The following is a 6,000-nucleotide window of genomic DNA, read 5'->3' as shown; positions in this document are numbered from 1 at the left end:
GCAACCCTGAAATTGAACTGCTGGTTCAGGAGATGCAGAGGAGGCACATACATTTCTTTGCTACCACGGGCCAGAGGCTAGCTGCTACAATCAGTGGCGTACCTAGGGTAGTTGACACCCGGGGCCGGTCATTTTTTAACACCCCCCCCCCCAAATCCAGTACTAGGCATACCGAGAATACAAAACATCAGGACCTATAGAACGATTCTACCATACCATAAGCAGTAATTTCTACGAGTCACACAAGGAAAAGGAAAGCATCTTAAACAATACAGTGAGCACTAGAACATCAATTCACCTATTGTAAAACGAAACCAGACAGAATAGTACAGATCGTCGATCCTGCACAGTCAATGCCAACTGAAAGCCATGTCTTTTTCACAAACACAGATACACCCTAATCCACTATAGAATAAGTAGTAATATTTAAACTTTCTATTTAGACAAAAATTAAACTGAACCCCCAAGATGCCAGACTCTGCATACAATGCAACACCACAGAAACAGAAAATGTCCTCTAGTACTGTGCAAAATATAAAGACAGCAGATGTAAATTTGAAAAAACTAACAAATACCAATCACCACTTTACAAATTAACAAATAGAAATAAAACAAATAATATCATTTTATTGGACTAATACATTTAGCTTTCAGAGGCCAAAATCTCCTTCCTCAGGTCAATACAGTATAGTGCTGTTACATTATCCTATCCTGACCTGAGGAAGGGGGTTTTGTTCTCTGAAAGTTAAGTCAAAATGTATTAAAATTAGTCCAATAAAAAGATGACCTTATTTACATGTTCTACTTATAAACATTTATTAACACAGCTACAATACTATATCCTAAAGCAAAATAATTAAAATATATATTTACAGTTTGTTGTCTCTGGTTTCTGCTTTCCTCATCTTCTTTTCACTGTCTTCCTTCCATCCAGCATGTCTTCGCTCACTCTCTGCCATCCAGTGTCTGCCCTCTCTAATGTCCCTTCCATCCAGTGTCTGCCCTCTCTCTCTGCCCCTTCCATCCACCATCTGCCCCAGTCTGCCATCTCTCTCTCTCTCCCTTCCATCCACATCTGCCCTCTATCTCTGCCCCTTCCATCCACCATTTACCCCAGTCTGCCCTCTTTCTCTCTCCCCCTTCCACCCACCATCTGCCCTTTCTCTCTGCCCCTTCAATCCGTCTGCCCTCCCTCTTCCATCCATCCAAGGTCTGCCCTCCCTCACGCTCCCCACTTCCATCCAGGGTCTGTCCCCTCTCTCTTTGCCCCCTCTTTTCAGCCCCCTTATTCCACCTGCCCCTAGTTCCAGCCCCAGCCCACATCTCCCACCTGCCCCCCCCCCTTTTCAGCCCCACTATCCCACCAGTCCCCAGCCCTTTTCTCCCATCAGTCCCGAGCTTCAGCCCCAGCCAGTTCTCCCTGTCCCCTTTAAAGCCCCCAGTTTCAGCCCCTGCCCCGTTTCAGCCCCCAGTTCCAGTACTAGCCCCCTTATCCCAAATACCCTCCTTTTCAGCCCCCAGTTCCAGCCCCCTTCATCCACCACATGCCTTGCATCCCCCCTTTTCAGCCCCAGACCCATTCTCCCACCTGCCCCAGGCATGGACCCATTTTCCCTCCTGCCCCCTTGTCAGACCCCCAGACCCCTTCTCCCATCTGAGCACTCCCCTCCCCAATCCCCTTCTCCCCTACGACCACCCCCACCCTCCCCAATCCCCTTCTTCCCTCTGAGCACCCTCACCCACACCCTCCCCAATCCCCTTCTCCCCTCTGAGCTCCCCAATCCCCTTCTCCCCTCTAAGCACCCTCCCCAATCCCCTTCTCCCCTATGAGCACCCCCACCCTCCCTAATCCCCTTCTCCCCTATGACCACCCTCCCCAATCCCCTTCTCCCCTATGAGCACCCCCACCCTCTCCAATCCCCTTCTCCCCTCTGAGCACCCTCCCCAATCCCCTTCTCCCCTCTGAGCTCCCCCACCCTCCCCAATCCCCTTCTTCCCTCTGAGCACCCTCACCAATCCCCTTCTCCCCTCTGAGCCCCCCCTCTCCCATCTGAGCCCCTCCCTCCGTCGAGAGGCCTGAGCCCTCTTCACCCTAAAGCCACCACCCTGCTTTTTTTTTTTTTTTAAATCCGTGCAGCGATGCAGGCAGCGCCTCGCGTCTGCCCTGCATGAACTGAAAAGAGGAAATCGCTTTGCTGACGTCGGGCCTTCCCTCGCTTGTTGTCCCACCCTCTTTTGAGGTAACTTCCCATTTCCTCGAGGGCGGGACAACAAGCGAGGGAAGGCCCGACGTCAGCAAAGCGATTTCCTCTTTTCAGTTCATGCAGGGCAGACGCTAGGCGCTGCCTGCATCGGCGATCGCTGCATGGATTTTTTAAAAAAAGCTGTCGGCTCTCGCGGAGCACCCCCCCACCCGCTGACACCCGGGGCGGACCGCCCCCACCGCCCCCCCCCTTGGTACGCCACTGGCTACAATGAAACAGAGAGAAAGGGAGGCAGTAAGGGACCGGCTCAATCGGTCTTCCACTGTGGCAGGAATGTGGAAGACTGCAAACGGAGGTGGTGGTGATGTCAGGAAAAAGGCTGGCGCCAACCCTCCAGCAGATGACACCACAACAAAACCCCCCAAAATCAAACAGGTGTACAAAAGCATACAGTGGCAAAAACAAGGTTTACTCTAACTGACGCTAAAACGCTTGGCAATACCACCCCATAAAAAAAACCTCTAAAGTGCAAGTACAGGGAAAGCCGTTTTAAAGAGGCGCCAATAAAGGGAATGCAAACTTCCAAATGGGAAGAGCAGCTGGGGACGTTTATCATTATCACCCATAATCGAAATGAGGGCACCCAAAACACAGAGCAGCTGGTGCCATCCCCCCAAGCAGATGACACCGCTAACTTCACCCCCACTGAGCGCATCATTCATGGGCTCTTGCCCCAGGAAGGGATGCATGGCAGTGGGTCACTTGACACATCAGCACAGCCTGAGGGCTCAGGTAGGTTGACCATTAGGAAGCTGTGGTATCTGTTGTGCTGGACTACACTCTGTTTTACACAAGTGGGGGACAGTGTGGTGCTCCTCAGTAGGGAAAGGGGGGAGAACGCCACATGCAATGCAAATCACTATTCATTACAGACCATGACAAAGGGAGTAGCAGGGGGGAGGGGGAAGTGGGAGAGTGGAGGGGGGAAGGTTTCCAGCAATGTATATAATATATGTAAATAATATATCTAAAATATAAAATATCAAATCTAAATAAAATAATTAAACTGTGCATAGGTTAGCACTGTTTCACAGCTTTGGGGGCCTTCCTCATCACCAAACTCTGCATATCTCCTTTCCACACCTCTGTGCTGTAGCCACTGTGTCCTCTGCACTCCTTCCACAGTTCTATGTCTACCCACCTGCCTGTGTGGCTCTCTTGCACATCAGTTTCTGTAGTACACTGTGCTCCTTGTCTCCAGCTCTGTACCATGTACAATGACATCTGTGGCTCGCCTGAGAATCCCATTCCTCACCATCTCTTTGCTGGGTCTTTGCCTCTGAGGCTATGTATATGAATGCTGAAAAACAAAAGCGGGTTATTTTGACCAACACACTTCCTCCCCTTTTGCTTTGCAGGTGATGACAGCCAGTCGGAGGAAGAAGCACCAAACCAGTGGGCCTGCACAAGAAACCACACAGGACCATGGGGTGGAACCACAGGACCCAGCAGCAGCAGCTCTCCCTCCACCACCCGCAGCCTTTGCTGATGGTGGCACTGAAGAAGAAGCTGGTGATGCAGAAGGGGAGGCACCTCTTCAGCAGAGGCCATCCAGCCAGAGGAGGCAGCTACTGCGCCTCACCACACAATTGCTGGGCCAGAATGTGCAGATAGAAGACTACCAGCGCCAGAAATTGGAGCTGCACCGGGAAGCGCTCCAGGCCCAACAGAAAGCGATCCAGGTGCACCGGAAAGCGCTCCAGGCCCAACGGGAAGCACTCCAGGCCAACAAGAAGCGCTCCAGGTGCAACGGGAAGCATTCCAGGTCCAACATAACATAGTAAAATAGTAGATAACGGCAGAATAAGACCTGCACGGTCCATCCAGTCTGCCCAACAAGATAAACTCATATGTGCTACTTTTTCTGTATACCTTACCTTGATTTGTTTCTGCCATTTTCAGGGCACAGATCGTAGAAGTCTGCCCAGCACTAGCCCCACCTCCCACCACCGGCTCTGCCACCCAATCTCGGCTAAACTTCTGAGGATCCCTTCCTTCTGAACAGGATTCCTTTATGTTTATCCCACGCATGTTTGAATTCCATTACCGTTTTCATCTCCACCACCTCCCGCGGGATGGCATTCCAAGTATCCACCACTCTCTCTGTGAAAAAATACTTCCTGACATTTTACTTGAGTTTGCCCCCCTTCAATCTCATTTCATGTCCTCTAGTTCTACCACCTTCCCATCTACGGAAAAGGTTTGTTTGCGGATTAATACCTTTCAAATATTTGAACATCTGATCATATCACCCCTGTTTCTCCTTTCCTTCAAGGTATACATGTTCAGGTCAGCAAGTCTCTCATCATACATCTTGCAACACAAATCCCATACCATTCTCGTAGCTTTTGTTTGACCCACTTCAATTCTTTTTACATCCTTAGCAAGATACGGCCTCCAAAACTGAACACTGCCTCAGCAACTACTTATACAAGGGCATTAAAACCTCTTTTCTTCTGCTGGTCACACCTCTCTCTATACAGCCTAGCAACCTTCTAGCTACAACCACCGCCTTGTCACACTGTTTCTTCGCCTTCAGATCCTCAGATCTGTATGGTAGACTAGGACCGATTAGAAGACTGTTCATGAGGAGCTAGCTAAACTAAAAATAGGCAAAATGATGGGGCCTGATGGGGTACATCCAAGAGTACTTAAGGAACTCAGAGAAGTTCTGGCAGCTCCGTTGTCTGATCTCTACAATGCTTCTGTAGAGTCTGAAGTGGTCCTGGAGGACTGAAAGCGGATGTGGTCCTTCTGCACAAGAGCAGGTTGGGAATTACAGACCTGTTAGTCTGACCTCTGTGGTGAGTAAACTAATGGAAACGCTTCTAAAGCAGAGAATTGTGAGGTTTCTAGAATCCAATGGACTGCAGGACCTGAGACAGCACAGTTTCACTAGAGGCAGGTCTTGTCAGACAAATCTGATTGATTTCTTTGACTGGGTGACCAAACAGTTGGACATGGGAGGGGTGCTATATGTGGTGCACTTGGATTTTAGCAAAGTCTTTGACAAAGTTCTGCACAGGCAACTGATAAATAAACAGAGTGCCCTTGGTATGGGCCCTGAAGTAAGGAGACAGAAGGTAGTGGTAAATGGAGTTTGCTTTGAGGAAAAGGATGTTATCAGTGGTGTACTGCAGGGATCGGTCCTTGGGCCGATCTTTTTAACATCTTTGTGAATGATTTATTTTAGTGGAAGTGAATTTTAAAAATTGTTTTTCAACTTGCCTTGACCGACAAGTGCACTCGGGGGTCTGTATTTTTGATTAGAAGTAATTCTGTTTGTATGAAAATGATTTGGAATGTAGAAGAAGATAAGACACAGCTCTAATTAATTTTGTATGTGAAGGGAGAGGTGGAGCCTGTTTCGAGTTCAGACTGGCCACCTGGACTGAGAAACATGTGACTACATTCCCACAGTATGGCTTATTTACAAAAACAGAAATTCTCAAGCATTCTGTAATATCCCTTAGCTCTGAACATGAGTTCTAAGCCTATTAAAAATAGGGGGCATTTTGCAGTGAAGCTGGAAGCTCATCTATGGGTGGATGCATTGCATAGAACCAGACACCTGGTCATGAAACTCCGGCTTCGCTGAAAAAGGGGCTTCTCTCAGCTGATGTAAAAAGCCTGGATGATGTAAGGATCAGTGATGGATGTATGTATATCATTGCTTCTTTTCCTGGTCTAGAAACTCCTAGCATTGCTTGGATGTAGGGACCAGTGATGTAATGAT

The sequence above is a fragment of the Microcaecilia unicolor genome, chromosome 12, assembly GCF_901765095.1.
Source record: "Microcaecilia unicolor chromosome 12, aMicUni1.1, whole genome shotgun sequence".
Lineage (NCBI taxonomy): Eukaryota > Metazoa > Chordata > Amphibia > Gymnophiona > Siphonopidae > Microcaecilia > Microcaecilia unicolor.
The sequence above is the reverse complement of the archived record's forward strand: the minus strand, read 5'-3'. Positions refer to the sequence as shown.